The following is an 18785-nucleotide window of genomic DNA, read 5'->3' as shown; positions in this document are numbered from 1 at the left end:
TCATATAAGAATTATGTATTATTTCAATTAGCACTGAAATGGAATGAATACATAAAACAAATGCACAGCTCAAAAGATGTGAACAAAAGAATTACATGTTCCCCGTGTCTGCCAGCAGAGGGCACTATTGCAGCATCACAGAGCAGTGCTATCAAGGCACAAAGACTCAGTGTAATCAATAGAGAATTTTAAAATACTGCCAAACTCAAACTCTAAGTCGTACTAGGCCTGGAGATACTACTAACAATTCAACTCCTTTTTTCTTGACAACAAGAAAACACATTTCAAACAAGTAAAAACTGTTTTATCTCAGTGTTGGATTACTGCCTGACAAAAGTGAATAGATGGCCCATCACAGTCAATATAGTCAATATAAACAATCACAAAGAAACCAGTTCAGTCTTGAAATGATGAAGCTCACTACAGTGCTGAGGATGAGAGAAATACAGTACATGGATCCAAAAAGCATTGCCAGTAAATGAATCACAGACTCCTTAAGAGCAGAGGACACAATGCCACAGTGTTCTATTGCTACAGAGGGCTTCAGGTTTAGATCATGGAGGAATATCATGGATTAGTCAGCCAGCATTTAGACAGTGAGAACTGTGGGCACGCTGACGTTTGTTGCCTTTCCTCAAACATCCCAGACACTGCTTCTCGGGTCCTCGTTTACTTTGGCCCTCCACTGCTTCTGCTTCTTTTGAGGTCAGACCAGATGAAGCTGGGGAGTTAGCACCAAAATGTCATATCTAGGCCTGCTAACCAAACTTCCATCCTCCACCTTCTTGTCTGCTTCCCTCCTGGCTATTACCAAGACTGGAGGTAGCCTAAGGTCGGAGAGAGCTCCAATAAGTCAGAGCCTTGGCTTGCATCCAGCTTGATGAAGTGTCCTTGAGCAAAGCGCATTCCTGACAGTTTTAGGGTTGCACTTTGGTGGTTTACTAGGGAGGTTCTTAACCTGTGAGGAGTGAGTGAAAATGGCATAATGAAATCCCAGTATTGCTGTATAAAAAGTGTGGCATGTAAGCACACTATTGCATGGGGCCTCTCCCTCAGGTGATGACTACCCAGAAGACCGTCACACGCACCTACAGCGGGAGGCATCTGCTCCCTGGCACCATAAAATTCCAGAGCAGAAGGGGTCTAGTGAAACGTGCTGATAAAAAGATACTGTAAGTATGTCTATCCTCATGAATCTCCCAGGGGATTATGTTTTTGAACCTCGCAGGGTCGTTTTGTGGTCAGCTGATTGAGTTTCACTCCTGAATATTTCTTCATCAGTGCAGGGCTTACACTTCATCAGCTCATGTATGCATGGATTTAATTACACAAAGGCCACTGTGTTCTACATTATTTTTTATTTTTTAAGATCCAAAGCCAAACAGAGCAAACATGTTTACTATTAATTGTCTTGCAGGTATGTAAATACAACTATGAAAAAAAGTTAAATTGTAACTTGATTATGATAGGTCTCTGCAAGGCATCTGAATTCCTTTCAGGGATATCTAATCTGATCATCTTAGCACTGAGCCTATGACAGGACTGTTTGACATAACATTAGTGTTGATAATCTGGGAGATGAAGACAGACTGCACACAAATTAATCCTTTGTGAACACTGGCAAAAATAACCAAACCACCTGGAACCACGGTGCAGCATTTCTTATCGACTATATTTTTTTAATGGTGCATAAAATTCAGGTAGAGATGAGGACAGAATCTGGTGCTCCACAAATCAAATGAGATGGACTGACCTCTAGCTTGAGGGCTATGTTTAAATACATGGGCATGTCCAGAAACCACCCTCCCCACCCCCCATCTGTCCTCTCTTAGAAGATGACACTCTGCCCTGTGTTTCCTTGTTCTCTCCTCTGGTAGACCTCCCAGAGGTATTTAACAGATTGGGAGGGAGCCTTGGGGCTGAGACCTGGATGGGTTTTGGCCTGGTTGTGAAAAATCACATCCCCTTTACAGCTCCACAGAATTTGAAAGCCAGAGTGTCTGCAGCTATCTATGCCACTGGTTAGGGGGAACCAGGGAGTGTGGCCCAGCCAGCTTCTGCACCAGGCAGCACTTGATCCAACCCTGCAGAGTCAACAGTCACAATCATATATCATAGCCCCAATTGTGTTTGCCCAGACCGGCTGTTGCGGTTTCAGGGCTGAGAATGAATGCCTTCCAGCAACAAAGAGAGCAGTATGAGGATCACAGGGACCTTACAGAAGTATCACCAAAGCCTGAGCTGTCAGTTTACAAAGAGTAAGGGCTCATTTATATCATAACAAATGCTTTGTCCACTTCCCCTACAGCCCAGGACTGTAACTCTTCCACTCTTGCACCAGTCTTCAGCCAATAGTATTTCATACACAGACTTTACACATATTAGTTTACCAGTTTGATGGCGTCTTTGGTAGAACTTCAGTTTTATCCTGAAGAATATAAATTGCTGTTGGACTGCGTATAAAGACAATTTGGTGGTGACAGAATTGCAAGCTGGGCACAAGTTGATATCAAATCCTGTGAGACTGGTCTAAAATTTGTTCCATAAAAGTGTGTTTTAGTGGAGTTTTACAAGTCAATTAGGGCTGTGTGTGTGTGTGTGTGCACGTGTGTGTTCTTGAGGCCTCCTGTCAAATCACCAAGTTTCTCAAGCAGTGGCGCCCCATATGGCTTCACCACAACACCACCCTGATGCTTGAGACTGCTGAGTGTTTAAGAACTAGTGTGTTTGTGGTATAGGCCCACATGTGTGTGTGTGTGTGTGTGTACAAACAAAACTAGAAAAAAGATAATCTTCCACATGGGTCTGCACTGGTTTGTGACAGGAATGAGGGAATGTGTAAAAGGTGCTTGAATGAAAACTCAATTTCCTGAAAGTTCTTTTTCCTGTCATTTGGTGCAAGATGTATGTGGTGTTGGCTTGAGTGAATAAATGCTGGTAGCACTAAGAAAATCTCTGTCAACTCATCACATCAATCCCTTATGAAGCTGCTATTTCAATTTCTATTTTCCAAAAAGCAATTCATGCAATACACTTATATTTTTCAAAGTCAACCTTCAAAGACAACAGGCTCAGCGTGTCTTTCGTCTGAGCTACTCAACATTTCTGTTGAAGTGTGTTGTGCAACAAGAGAACACTTAGCAAGAAGAAATGGTAAAAGCAGACCATAGCTACCAAGATTGGTGTAATTTAACATTTGCATGATACACACTACGCTAAACGGTCAGATCCTGAAGACAATGACTCCCCAGAGATGCAAAACATTATTGGAGCCAAGAGAAGGGCAGCAGCAGGCCAAGCAATTCACTTCTGCAAACAATGGCTTCCTTTATAATAATGTAAATCAATAACTGGCATTAGAAGGAATTTCCCAACTTCATCTTTTCCAGATGCTCATGCGCTGGATTATCATGACAGTAGTCTCAAAGATCACTGAGAGAGAAGACAGATGAAGATGAGAAATGATGAGGTCAGGGGTGATGGCGAGGAGAAGAGAGGCATTACCAGGGTAGCAGGGAATGCCATTAAAGAGTGGGAAAATTGCACAAAGAGATGAATGTCAGGAAGCAAATGGGGGATGTTGAGTTTGCTGCATAGCCCAGCAGGCTGTGTGATCGCAGAGATGCAGGGGGGAGGAGGATCAGGTGGTTGAATAAAAGTCGTCTGACTGCTCTCCTCACACCTCTCGCAGCATGACTGGTCCAACGAAAGGGAATGCACAGTGAGAATGGCTGGCCCAGGGCCCATGCTGGGGCGCTCCGCCAAAACCTTGGTCAGCGTGCCTGCCTACTCCTCTGTATTTTTGGAAACATCCATTATGCAAGCAATTTGCCTTCAAGAACTCTCCCGCTTATGTCTGTTTAAAGGCAGCTAGGGGGAGAAATATGTCAGTGATGCCCAGCGTGCTTTCACAGCTCTACCACCACAGTTATTAAAACAGAAGCTCTGGATGTGGATGTGTGAACATCGGTGGCCTGTCAGTGTTTACAGCCTTCATTTCTACATGTATGATTTACAGAGGATAATTAATGAGTCAGCTGTCTTCTTCCACTGTGGTGCCGTTTTGTCAGAAGCCTCCAGAACATTTGAAAGATGCCAACATCTTCAAGTGAAACAGTGAATGCCCTACTAAAGGAGGCTTGTTATACTCCTGCCGCCTCACCGCCCCTAACCCCACCCTTCACCCAATGTGGTTAACTGCTCAGTCGGGAAGATAGAAGGAGTGGGTGTGTGTGTGCATGCATGTGTGTGCATGTCTAAGGGGTTTTGGTGTGTAATTCCAGAGGCTCCCCTTACCCCCTCCAAAGTTTTTCCTTCTTCTCAGACGATTTTTTTTTCTTTTATTTATTTTTTTTCTAACCACTGGATTCTGGACTCAGTCTGTTTCCATATTGCTTACCACAACATTCCACAAACATGATGGAATCTTTCTGTCTGTTTTAGAGCATTTAAAAGTTATTTTTTCCTCTTTTTGACACATTTTCCTGTATTTCTGCCTGTCTATGGAATACTTCTTGTGTGGCTGTGAAAGAAACAGGTATAGTCTGTGACAGACTGTAAAACATGGCTGAATAGGAGAGGATATTAATAAAAGAGCCAGCTAGACAAAATTTCCTGACTTCTGCTTATAACCAAAATAACCTTATCCTTAATGGACAAAAATCCATCATTTGGGTGTTATTCCTCCTGCATTCCTTTTTAGCGTATCAATATTTGCTTGTCCTTTCTTCTCTCTGGGCGAAAGTATTTAGTTGCCTCATAATATCAACTAGTGTTTCATTAAATGTAAAAAAAATTGGAAGGATTGATTAACAACATTCTCCTCTAACCTCAAGTGTAATCACTGCAGTCAGTGGTGTCTGGGGCTACACTACCTGTCATTCAATGTGTGAACTGAACCAAATTCTACCCCTAATGGTCTATACACATTTAAGGTTTTTTTAAGTCTAAATGGTGCTCAATCAGTATTTTACACCCACACACAGACACATACACGTTAACAAGAAGACAGGGATGAAATATGGCTACCTTGACTTCAGCCACACACTACGAGGAAACCAGAAATCTTTACATTTAATTGTCCTTAGAATTGCTGAATAGAAGCAAAGCAGCAAACAACAAATGCTAAAAAGGTTCAAATCATACATTTCACCTTTCGCTATTGGAATTCTAAAAGTGTTATTTATCAGGTTCCAACCGATCGAAGCTACTTTAGAAACATATTGCAGAGGAAGCTTTCTGTTTGTATAGGAACTGCATGGTTTGCTTCATTACTCCTTGCATCCTCTACCTCAAGGAAGCTAGAGGCAGTGAGGTTTGGGGCGTATCCACATAGGTGAAAGTCCAGAGATGAGACTGGGCCTGCAGAGGCAGAGTTACAACCTAAGTGCAAATGGCCTCTGGGGACTCGGCCTGTTCTTACTGACCCGTCACCCTCCCTCCCATGAATCAATGAACAAACTCACCTAAGCACGCAGGGACAGGCAGGGCTGTAGATAACTTTCTTCATGCCGCTAACTTTTGACAGAAACTCCCTTGTACTCATATGCAATACCTAAATGGCAAAATACTTTTTCAGCAATACACACACTCCCTGTTTGTACAGCATCACAAAAGCTCAATGATTTTTACAGGTGGCATGAAGTTGGACTAATGTGTTGAGCAGTCAGGAAATTCTATACTCTTCAGAAAAACCTAAATGCAAATCTGCCATCATCTGTCAGAGTCAGAGTGGCATGTGTTTAAAAAAAGAGTTACAAGTACAGTGCAGGATATATTACATTTAAATCAAAGTGTCATTTAGACTGAAGTGATATTTTTACCAATTATAATGGAGTGTGACTTGTGCAGGCTGGGAATTCAAGACATCTGTTAAAGAAATGGGAGAAAGTCTTTGAGCCCAGTGAGCCTGCAGGCTACAGTCATAACCTCTCACCTTTGGGTAATACTTTGGCTTGTAAGACTTAGGACAGAGGGTTCTGTGCATGTACCTCCAGACAAGAAGACAGACAGTCGAGTTCCAGCATGTGACTGTGAAAGGGGTTTTCCCTTAAACCTTGGGAAAGGCTAGGTAAACGCACCACATATCAATGCCAAATAAAACAAGCTAATTTTTGTGAAATACAGCTTTCCTTCCAGAATACAAAAGCACTATTTGTGAATGAACCTTTAGTCTAAGTTCATCTTAGCAATTAAAGGGAGTTTTGCATGAAAGCACTGCGTGTGAGTACATTTGCACATGGGTACACACAAAATGGGTATAATTGTGCATCATTGTGAGTGAGGTTGTGTGCATGCAAGTGCTTTCATGTATAATTTGAGTATACATTGTGTGACTGACATGCACACATTTTTTTATGGAGCAGTAATGCTGCCTTACTAAACCCTGAAGATGAATCACAGTGTTTCAGTCAGATTTAACGCTGTCTTGCTGGGGTCACAGACTGGCACACAGACATTTAAATCAAAGGGAGAGCAGACTCCTGACAGGAAGTGATTCATTTCCTGTAGCCTTGGCATCAGGTAGTATACAGTACAGAGAGAAAGAGCTCAGAAATATACCCAGCTGGGTGGGTCAGAGAATAGTCCACAAAAACCATCATCAGTAAACTTTCAACTTCCTCTGCTCCAAACCACAGTGCCAGATGCACCGTCCTGCCTCTCTTCACCTCTTCTCTTCATTTTGTCTCTCATCTTGTCTTTCTATACACTTTCTTTCTGTCTCCAACCCCACATCCACATGAAAGCAATCTCCTCAGTTTGGCATTAGGCCACAGGAACTGAGGGGCAGGTGGGGGGTTGGTGCTGGGAGGAAACAAAAACATTTGTAGAAGATTTAAGATGAACGTTGGCGGAGCAGGCACATGATTGACAGTCACGGCTTAATGCTAGAAGAAACAGAGCTAACTCAAAGAATAAGATCCATGAGCTAAGGTTATTTGGAGTTAAGTGTTTTGGGGGCAAACTTGCGTATTTTCTGTCTCCAGCAACAGGCTAGTATGGTGCGATGGGTGGAAAGGGTAGCAAAGAAAAAACACTGAGTAATGTTGTTTCTTTCCTTTTTTTATTCTTTAGTCCAATTTTTAGCATTGCCAAAATCAGTAGTCCCCTGGCCAATGGTGAAGAGGGAATTCCAAGCACAGTGTGCGTGAGTCAGTACCAGCATTTTCCAAATTCACTCTGCATGCCTCCTTTTAAATAGCACAAGGAAATGTCCAAATGACCTAATTACGACTCAGGCTTTCCTAAGTAGTCTGTGTCAATGCATGATACGGTGTTTAAAAATACACACAGTCACCAAACAGCAAAGTATGCTTTTCTTCTCTTTGGTTTTATTAGCAGTTTGGTGGGACAGAGAGCTGGTTCTGTTTGTGTCTATTTTTCTGTTGTGTCTGTTCTCAAGGCTTTCCTTGGCCAGGGCAGACCTTCAAAGGCTCACTGGAGCTAAGCGATCTGCCAGAGACATGACCTGACTACTTCATCACTCTTTAATCTATGTCACAATAGTAGAAACCACAAACTCTGTTTCCGTAATACATTCAAACCAAGTCAAATGCTGCTCAACTCTGGCACTGCTGGACGCTCACACAAAAAAGAAGCTTGACTCAACAAGGGCCATTAAAAATTTGTTTCTATTTTTGGTTTCCAACACTTTGGTCCACTTCAGGAGCTTTAGCTACAACTAAAATAGTTATAAGAAGCAATAACAATGAATCCTGTTTAAACAAAGGTCTCATTCATAGCATAGGAAGCTCAGTTAGATGAAATTTTAGCAGGACTCTAACTTTATCCTTTTACTGTGTTTGTTTGTTTAGTGCTGCGGGAGACAAGGTGGCATGCATCCTGCTCAAAGCCACTTTATAGTAATGGTTTGGAAAAGCCTTGACAATTAAAGCAAAATGAAGGGGAACAAGGTGGACTAGCTGGAGTGCTTGACATTCCTGCAAAGCATTTTAACTACGTGTTTTGTCAATTGGCCACATTTGTGAGTGAGGTCCTTTTTATTTGCAGCTGCAAAAACTATCTCTAAATACTGAGCGGGGGAGATACTGACCTAAAGTTGTTACAGGACCTGAAATAAAAAATACTGTTCAGCAATTCACTTACAACAATTATGTTGCCTGGGAATCCAACAGTCACAATGGGAGGGGGTCCCATGGAGGCAAGGGCAGATATAAGGAAGAGGAAAGGAAGTCAAGCAGAGAGGAGACAGATCCCAGCTTCCAGGGCTCTGAGTGCCGACCGCCAATCTACATCAGATCCAGGACAGGATTATAAAGTAGCTTTTCTGCAAAAGACAGAGCCTGCCATGAAAAAGAATCAACCTGCGGTACACCTGTACCTCAATGTTCTCTGATTTTTAGGTATGGCTACACAGTACTTCCTGGTTTTGCCAAAAAAAAATGGATTTTACAGGAGACTTCAAGGAAACAGTTAAGACCCCAGCCAAGTAAAGTTTTAGCAGCAACCTTAGCAGCCCTCTGGTAAACAGCTTTTCTTATATGATCAATGGCGTAAGGTCCATGCAGTCTTTGTTTCATTCCATTCCATATTTTTCTGCTTGATTACCTGTTTTTAGTTTTAGTCTGCTTCTCTATCTTTTGTTCTCATCTCTCTATGTCCCTATTGGTCGTGAGTGGATGTGGCCTACATCTTGCTGTGGCTGCAGCAGGAGGACTACCTGATGTGTCGCTGTGTGGAATGGGACCCAGTACTCTGCTGCTGAAAAGGAGCTCTGTGCTGCATTTGCAGATCGCCTTACACGACCACTTCCTGCTTCCGACCCACTCCTCACAAGCAGCCCTGTGTGCCAAGGCCGAAAAAAGCTCAAACAGAGGGGTTCAGTCCACCCAGGGGTTTAGCACAGGACCCTATTCATCCTCTCCCCCCAATGCTCCTCCCTGCTTCTCCAAAACCAACCCCAGGATAGCTTTATTTTAAAATTCACAAATATTCCCCTCTCTGGGGCATTGAGATAAACTAACTGCTCATTCCCTTTTTTTCAGCAGTGCATGACAGACAAACTGTGTCAGTGCTGCCCTCAGACTGGGGAGGTGAAACGTGTCAAGTATTTGTATGATGTCTGTTGGGTCTGGCACAGCCACACCTCTGGCATTTGTCTGGTTACATAAGAAGAAAGAGAGAGAAGCAAGGGTCAGAGATAAACGGGCAACCCTTAGCTGTAAGAAATAGTTATAAAGATGCTTCATAGATAAGTGAATCACTGCTTAGGAACCCCCACAGTCACATTTTAAGGTGCAGAGTGAAAACAAAACTGTCTCAGGGGGAGGGGGCAGGTGGGTTTGGGGTATTGGATCTGTGTTGCTATTCATGGAATGTTCACTTTTGTCCCATCTAGACCTGGCAACACAACGGGGAGCTTGGTGATAGTGGACACCACCTGAATTGGAGTATTTATGTAAGGACCATATGCAGGCCAAGGGGGCGGGGATATTTAAGATTCTTTGGGAAATGGAAAAGTGGGCAAGTAACTCTTAAGATAAACAGACCCAGAGCATTAATGATGAGTCTGTCACTGGACTGGATGTTTTTGCTAATGGCCTGAGCCACACTCATTTTTACTACTGTCCTAGTCATTTCTACCTTCGGACGTTGGACACGGCCTTGTTTTTCTACTTTAAACACATTAAAACAGCACCCGATCCATCCATTCCTACCAGGGGGATAGAAAAACATTTAGCTTGCCGGCTCCCTGGGCTTCCCCCTCGGATGTCAGCCTCAGATGAGGGTGAGAAGAATGACGCTCTGTACGACCACTGCAAGAAGCCATTCATACAGCCACAAGTTGACCACAGAAAGTGTGTAGCACTGACCCACGGTGGCTAGAACAGAACCAGTACTGATCCTGTCACTGCTGTCCCAATAACACACAACACCAGTATTGATCTAGTCCATGCTGAGCTGCACAGCACTACTAAGACTACATATCCACTGATTCAGCAGGATCACTGCTGGGTCTTACCGGTGCACACAACACCACCACTGATTCAAGTAGAAGGACGGGCTTAATTGGCTGAACACCTGCAGGGATAAGAAGATATCTGAAAATACTCGTCTCTCCAGACTGATGCACTGTAGCCTGTCAAAAACATTGCTTTTCCTGACTGAGGCATAGCAGTGAATCTAACAAACCTGTATTTACAAGACTAATCTTTGGTTGATCAACAAACTCACTCACCTCACACTACTGTAAATTCTTCTTCACTCTCCCCATTGCCTTTGCTTCGCTAAACAGGAGGCCCTATTATAGGTCAGTGGCTGACTGGAGGCTGTGGAACAAACCAAAGGCCCTGGCAGAGCTCATGTTGTTCCCCTCAGACCTGCTCAGGCTCACTGGAGACCAGTGCTGGAGGCTGCAATTGAGAAAGTAACTTCTGTGCATCCAACCATGCCCTACCTCTCTGACTTCACATGCCCGCGCGTGCGGCTTGGTGGCCAGGCCAAGCCAAAGAGCATGCTGTGTACTTAAGAATATTTTTTCTTAACCCATGTCTTATGGAAAATATACCAATTCAGGAGCACTTATTTGAGTATTTACATTAAATTGACAAAGATTTATTTTTCATTTTTTGTGCTGTGATCTTTTAACTTAGTATGATGAATGAGGGCGATTTATTCCAAGTGTGTTACATGACGCTACACCAGAGACCCAGAACACTTCCTCAAAGTCTTTCTGATACAAAAGTAGCTGAGTGCAGCAGTTTAAGGCAGAAGATTAAAACTCCCTTGGATACCAAAATTTACTCAATATTTTGCTGAACCTAACTACTAGCAGCAATGCCACAAGAGCACAATTCTGGCATGCTAGCTTTAGTATCATCACATCTCTGAATCATGCTTTAGATGATGCCATGGCCATCATAGCTTGCTAAAGTCATGCTGAGCTTTCAGCCTGGCCTGTATACGATTTCCTCTTTGTATCAGTGGATGCCAAGGGGAACATGAGGATTTCTTCCAAAAATTTCACTGTGAAGGATAAGGATGGGATGGGTTGCAAAGAAGCCACCTGTTGGATTCTTTGCTACCAAGATAAAGAAGGCCACAGTTCTTGCAAGGAGCCTTTAAAATGGGAAAGCCTCATTGCACCCCTGTGAGGTAGTCTATAAAAACAGCTTACAAAGGAATTGAGGAACAGCTTATGTCTTCAATCTACTAATCAAACTGTTCTTTCTAAACTCCATCTCTTAAAGTCCTGTGTTGGGAACATCATTTTAATCTTCATGGTGCAGCACAACAGTATACAGTATGCAAGCTGGAGGAACTGTGTCTTCCATCTCATGAATCATACTTTCCCTCTCCTTCCTATTTTCACAGCTGCTGTACTTCTTGATCTACTCAAGACTGGGGTTCTCACAGTCACTCCACCACTAGTTATCCCCTCCTGACCCTCAAACACATGCATATACTCCTGTGCACAGTGTGTGAGTCTCCATGCACATGCATTTCAGAAAATTCTTATCTTAGCATGGGTAATGATTTACAGGCAGGCAACTACAATCTCACAGTGGCCAGTGGACAGTGGCCAGTGCCAGTGAGACAAGACAGACCAAACCAGAAATTAGGTTAAATATGTAAGAAAGACCTAATTCATTCTTTGTACTTTTGCTTAACCATGGCATTGATTACATTGTTCATTGTATAGAGTTATTATCAGTTCAACTCACAATCAATACCTCAAATGAAATGACTTGTGTCACAGCACAGTTTTTTTTTGCCTTAAAACCACTGCACATCAGATGAAAACATTTGCACAAGCCCGGGTAAGGTTCACACACTGTAATTTATGTGTCAAACTCTGTACGCACGAAATGTGCTAGTGTTGCACCCATGAACGGCTCTGATGAATAAACCATTTGGCCAGGCTGTTCGGATCGGAAGCTCTGTCACAGTCCATTAAAAGGCAGAGACGGAGCGACAAGCTAGGGTCTGTAACCCCGCTCTGTTGACCTCTCAGCCCACCATTGTGGTCCAAATGCAGCTCTACTTGAAAAACGTGTCATTCTGGGCTGTGGTCTGCCTTTTGCCCTTTTGCCCTCATCTCAATTTGTCATGCCAGGATCGCGTGCCCAACCATTTTTGTTGGCATGGCATGCATCTCTGGTGCAGCAGGAAAGCCATTAATCTAGGGTTAGTGAGTCTTTAGGGGCCATGTGAGGACCATTGGTCACTACAACACACCCAGATTTTGGTCAGAGATTTTAGTCAGAAATAGGAACCATAATTTAGGAAATGTTTATAGAAATACTAAATAAATAAAAGCTGCTCAAATGTAAAATGTGATTATGAACATGGCTTTAATCCTGTTTTGCTCCTGTTTCCACTCACTGAGGAAGTCAGCAAGCACATCCAGCGTCAGAGACAAATCAATAACTGCAAGGTTTTCCTACTGTGTTTCTTTTACCTTTTTTAAAAATGAATTCAAAGACTAAGAATTACATCAACTTCTTTTTGTTTTCACAAAAAGACACATTCAAAGTTCATGTACTGAAAACTATGTGGAGGAGTACCACTTGAACAGTTCCAGGAAAGAAAAACAAATGAACATATTCTCATCTGATTGGTGTATTTTTCTCCAGAGAGTAGATTCTCTGCATCCCTTTATCCACCTTGCTCTCATAAATGCAGACAGAGGACCAGAGGGCAATTAAAATGAAATATAAGGTCGTAAAGTATTGAGTGGATTTGAAATGTTAAAGGCTTTGACTGGCCTCACAGAGCAGAAGTGCAAAATCTCTGTCGTATTTTGATCTCATTGAAAACTAATAGTTGTTCACTTGAGAATCCGTCCAAGGACATGCTGTGATCTATTAGAATACCTTCCTTTCTATGGCAAACTAGTCAACCACCATTCCTTCTAACCAGCAGTGAGAGCATCTACAATTAAATAGTCCAGGTCTGATACTCTTGGCTGCAATAGGGGGAATTTATGAATGGTGTTTGGTTGGTCTGGTCAGGGGCTCAGCTTGTTCTGTGCTGTTTCATTTCACTCTGCTACTCCAACAGACTTTAACAACCTCAGTGATGCAATCTCTCCACAGACGCCCAGCTGATGTTCCATTGTTAAAAAAAGAAAGAACTAATAGTGGTAGGGGGTTATATACTCTGCTTTAAATGGGAAAATGACATCACAGTGGTAAAAAGGCACTGTTGATAAGGTACTGGTATATTTGTGTGATGCTGCTCTGAACTTGAAGGATCAGTATGTTGTTTTTCTGAGTAATTTCACTGCAGTGATCGTGTACTTGGCAGCCAGGAGTCGGCTCTTTATGTCACCTGAACAGTATTTAATTACTGGCGACACAGTGTGACTGTCTGTGTATAAAATGACAAGGACCTGCAGCTGGAGTGATGATAATGGGATGTCTTCTCTAGTGCCTGTATAAGCTGAAATGTTGCATTAAAGCAAGCTGGGAGAAGAAGATCTGATATGCAACTTAAGTAAAATTATTTATGTATGCAGGCATGTGAAGTCTACTAGACTCAAGCAGATGGATGTAAGTCAGTAAGTTCAAGGACTGCTTTAGTTTCCGATGGGAGACACTGTCTAGTATTTTTAGAACCTGCTTCCTTCTTTGTTAAATGCTCCTGGTACAAATCATAAACCCCCTCTAAAAACAAACACTGTCCTGTTCCATTCACTTTCCTGGAAGTCAGGGGAAAATGAACAAGGCAACAGTAATGGATGAGGATGACACATCAGGCTGGCTGTCTGGTTGCACTGGTACAGTAGCGAGTTGTGAGTCAGACTGGAAAGCAGGGAAGCATTTGAAGAATGGGTGACTATTTGGTATGTGTGCAATTCACTGCATGTGTGGTGAGCCTCTGAGAGCAGGACTGTGCCACCAGGCCCTGTAAAAGTTCGTCTGTTATTCCACATTTCCAAGCACTAGGTGCTTTTATTGCTGCACCAACACTCACAAAAGCCTTGGGGCCAAATACTGAAGGTGTGTAATGGCAATGCACTGAGCCTGGCCTGCTGACTGGTGTGGCGAAAGGAAGAAACAGACACAGCAGTCTGATCCACTCAGCGGTCTCTAAAGCTTCATGAACTCATTCTAACTCTCTTGGAGATTCATCTGTCGCACATCTTGTCCAGCACTCTTCCTTCTTTGCATATGTTGCTCTTACTCTGCCTCTGCCCTCCCACTTGTGCTCCATTTTCCATCTCAAACCCTCCCTCTTTTGTCCCCTCTCTCTCCTCTTCTTGTTTGGTCGTCTGCAGCACATTGATACTCTCTCTCTCTCTCTTTAGAGACAGACTCTTTAACAAGCTTGCCCCAGTGGGCAGTAGACGGAGAGGGGAGGTTATTTTTAGATTGCACACAGATTAAAAGTGGAACGCTTTTCTTCATCCTTGTAAAGAGTCCTCTTCCCTCTCTTCTATTCTGTAATGGAGTTTAGCATCTCTGTGGGGGATCTCATGTTTCCTCCCCCACACAACCTCCTCTTTTCTCAGACTCCTCTAACCCCACCATCACCACCACCATCACACTCATCCTCTCCAAACACTGACATCATTCGACAGACTGAACTTTTTCCTCTGCCTGTGGGGGCTGTTCTGCTCTGTTCCGTATGTGCAGCATGAAATGGGTGAGTCTCCGCTCCTGACACAAATCAAGCACCGGGAGAAAAAAACAAGCTGTCAGAAAACACACATCTGCTACAGGAAAACAAGCCTTATACATCATAACATCCTTCTCCTCATATGACCTTTAACTAAGCAATGTTACTACATTAGACTTTGGTGGTTTTTACACACATGCACAGACACACATGCCAACACTGTTAAAAAGGTGCTAGAAGAATAAATCATACAACTGCATTAGGTATAATTAGGCCACTGCTTTATCCAGGAATCTAGGAGGTGACGGGTGAGCTTACTTCAGCGTTTTCCTGTCCAGTGTCTGACTTTTTCCTTCTGTCTCTGCTAATACACACACACACACACACATCCCCCATAAACTGGATCACCTCTTCACTGGCCTGAAATGGTGAAGTAAAAGGGGAAGGCATGGCCCTCTGGTTTTTACTAGTCTTCCTCTCACTGACCCATGCCGGGGTCTAAAGTCGGATGCAGCTCCTGTTACTTTTCTTGAAAATGGGCCCATTCCTTTGAACATAGTCTGTTTTTAGAATTGCAGCTTTTCCCTCACCCTTAATTTGAAGGAGGGACTTCTTAAGGAGCGAGTGATATTGCGTGGTAGTTGGCCTGGCAGGGACCAAGCAGGAAATCTTTCATTAAAACTCACTCAAGATCCATCGTGACTTGAAGCTCTGTGCTTGATATTGAATAATAAGTGACAAAGAGCAGTTCTGTTGAAGGGTTTATAATGGCCTGTATCACAGCCTGACTGATGAGCTCTGGGAACCAAAAACCAACCATCTGGATGAATTATAGATTTAACTCTGAAATGTAAAGCTTCTGACTGACAGCTGTGTTTGAAGCTCTCTCTGTGCCTATATGTTCTTGATCAAAGAATTTCTGCCCACAAACCTTCAAGATATTGTCACAATACAGCCTGCATTAAAGAGCAAGGAGTGTGACACAAGCATTGTAAAAGATGGGAAGGAAAAGCGATAAAGACAAACCAAAGAAGAAAATGAGGTCTAATCACAGAGCAGTCTGGTGAGTTACAGCACATCAAACCACTTCTCAAGCATAGTTTATGGATGCATTGGGAGCTGACATTAGAAAACAAGGAACACATTTCAGCTAATTTTCAATCACATGTAAAAAAATCTATGTGGGATAGATTTCTTTATCCAAAACATATGGTGCAACTGAGAGAAGCAACTTTCCAACAGAAAGAGATGTATCCAGCTGCCTTATTCATATATTTTATTTTTGTAACACTGCCACCCCCGCTCTTTCTTATCCCTTTCTCCATCTCACTTACTTGGAAAGTCACAAAAAAACAAATCGTCAGCAATAATTGTGACTCTCTCCTGTGGAATAGAAGAGCCAAAGTCATGTTATTTCAAAAGCCTCTGGAATATCAAGAGCCCAATGGCAGCACTGGCTCACACCCAGTCTTTGCTGTAGTTAGAGGGAAACCCGATAGTAATAACTCTTCTCTTCTCACTCTCTGTTTTCCTTGCTGCTCTCCTCTGAGTCTGTCACTTTACTCATGGGAAGTGCTCACAGCCACAAGGAGTCCCTGCAGCATCCATAGCTTACCCTGGAGCATCAGAGGCTCACGTCTGTGTTTATGAAAGAGTGGCAAGAGTGAAAAGAAGACAGAAAGGGATTTGTCAGAAGCAGGGACAGTGAGGGAGATAACATCAGTGCAGATAGTGAGACAGTGCAGGGGATTCCCTATCCTCTCCCAGGTACGCCTGTGTCTACAAGACAACTAAGCTCCTTCGACATGTTTAAGCTTCTCAAATAAAGTAGCTGAGAGAAAGAACCGTTTGTGGTCTAGATGACAGTCTGCTCATTAAGCTTTCTATTGTTAAAAGGGACCTGAAAGCCTGAGGTTTCCTTTTTCAGGACTGCAGGAGAAGCTTTTCTGTTGCAGGGATGCAGGGCATTTATCTCGTTAGCTGCAGAGAAATCCTCTGTTTCTCTAGGAATAAAAGATTGGAGCATTCCTTCAGTGGGACTGCCTGGAGCACACAGAACAATGACAATCATACACCAGTGCTTAATATTAGTTAATGATGATAGCAGGACAGACGTCTTATGACTACATGAACATCACACAGCTCAAAGCAGCACCAACCCACAGCTGCTTGCACGGATGAAGCCATTGTTAGCTCACTTTGTGTGTGGCTCACTCCCATAATCTGTTAATACATCCGCCTCCACAGTACACTATCTGTAGCTTCAGTATTTATTGTAATACCACTGTGGCTCACAGGGAGAAACTCTGTTAGTTTATCCCAGCTGCACAAACCCACTCCCCAATGGATAAATATGAGATGCCTCAAAAATCAAAGTAACATCTCCTACAACCAACTGAGCAAAGTGAGACTATGCACTATGAAGTAATGTACACAGGCAGTTTTTTGCAATCATACAAGCTATCCTGGCCTCAAGGAGAACCTACAGCACAAAACGGACACTTATCTCTAGTATCCATGGTCATTTTCTGCCTCAGTGGCTGTCTAGGAGGTGATAGCATCACACAGACTGTCAGTCTCATGTCTGACATTAGATGGAGAGTGAAACAGATTGGCAGATGAAGCCACACTCTTTAAGTTTCCTGCTGCTTTAACCTTTCCCATCTGCGTCAGCAGTCACACATGGTTCACATAACAAATCGCTTTCTTCTCCTTGGCAGTTTAGGGCTACATGCAAACACGGAAATGAGATATACACTACTGTGCTGTAGCTGAATCTTGAGGGGTGGGCACCCACTTTAAACTGCAGAGATATAACCAACAGATAAGTCAAGAGAAACCATAAAGGGCCTTTTAACCCAAAACACATGGAGGCATACACGCACATACATACACAAACACAGATAAACACACACAAATACATATAAATACATACATACATACAGTCTCACTCAATCAGCTGTGTTGATGATTCTCTAACATCTTAGGTTCTCTGATATCAAATAGGAAAAAAATGTTAGTGCCGTGACAGGAAACAAAACTTTGCCGCCAGGGCTGTTTTTATGCTTAAATTAGAGTTTTTTTCCTGGACAGATAGATTTCCTGTTTTTGAGATCAGCAAAATATTTTTCACATATTTTTACAGATTGTGACTGTCCACAGGCTTAGAGTGGTAAATAACTTGATTTAGTAAGGTGATGTCTTCAGATGCACAACCTTCCTAAATACAAAAGCATCAAAATCTGAATAAAAAAAACATAAAATAATTTTAAAAAAGGAGCAGGAAAATTAAGGTACATTTCAACCAGAGTGACACTCCCATCAAATGACAATGTTTAACTCTAACTCATACTCATGTCATTACTCCACCCTGTCACTTCATCCATCTGCACCTCCCCTTTCTTCAGCCCAGCCACCTGTTTCAGCCCTATAAAAAGTGAACGTATTACCCTTAAAAGGAGAGGGAACTGCATCTTTTCTCCACTGTGTGACTGTATATATTATGACCTGCAGCAAAACATCTGATGAAGTGATCCATCTGTTATCTGCACATCTGCAGCACAACTAGGATCTACTATCATGTGTGAGGCAATGGGACAAATGTGACATGAGGGTAGAGAGTGAGGCTTTTTCAAAGAGAGATTCAGAGTCATTCACATCAAGTCACATCAAGATGGAGGACACTGTGTTATATTCAGTGTTGCAGTGTGCAGTGTTAGCCTTCCTGTCAATCTGTGTATGCCTTTGAGTCTGTATATATATACTAACAGATAGTGTGTGGGTGGCAGTGGGCAATTATTTAAGCTGAACAAATTCACATATGCACACTTGTATTAAGTTAACAAAGGCTACACTTCATTTAGACAAGACTTAGCTATACCCTTAACCTAAACCTAACCTTAAACCCAGTTGTCATTCTTAGGTTTTGTAGTATGGACAAACACACAGGCTCACACACCCTCTCCCCCCTCCCTAAGACTGACTCTGTGAATGTTTGGCAGTGCCAGCTGTGTGAGCTTGAGGCTGGGTGTGGGGTGTATACAATAGTCTGAGAGATTGCACAGTGTGTATACACATAGTCATAAACAGAATCTGGAGCGGAAGCACTGATCACCTAGATGTGCTTGACCTCATGACCCCTGGGCCCTGACTGATATCCTTTTACTATATATACTATGTGATTTCCAAGAATGAAGGAAACA

The 18785-nt window shown here is 42.8% G+C and overlaps 1 protein-coding gene across 1 annotated transcript in view; it reads right to left on the bottom strand.

The window, feature by feature from the left end:
• Positions 1-18785, bottom strand: part of znf469 (zinc finger protein 469) — a 69147-nt gene that overhangs the window by 12975 nt on the left and 37387 nt on the right.

The sequence above is a fragment of the Parambassis ranga genome, chromosome 6 (assembly GCF_900634625.1).
Source record: "Parambassis ranga chromosome 6, fParRan2.1, whole genome shotgun sequence".
Taxonomy (NCBI): Eukaryota; Metazoa; Chordata; class Actinopteri; family Ambassidae; genus Parambassis; species Parambassis ranga.
The sequence above is the reverse complement of the archived record's forward strand: the minus strand, read 5'-3'. Positions and strand labels throughout refer to the sequence as shown.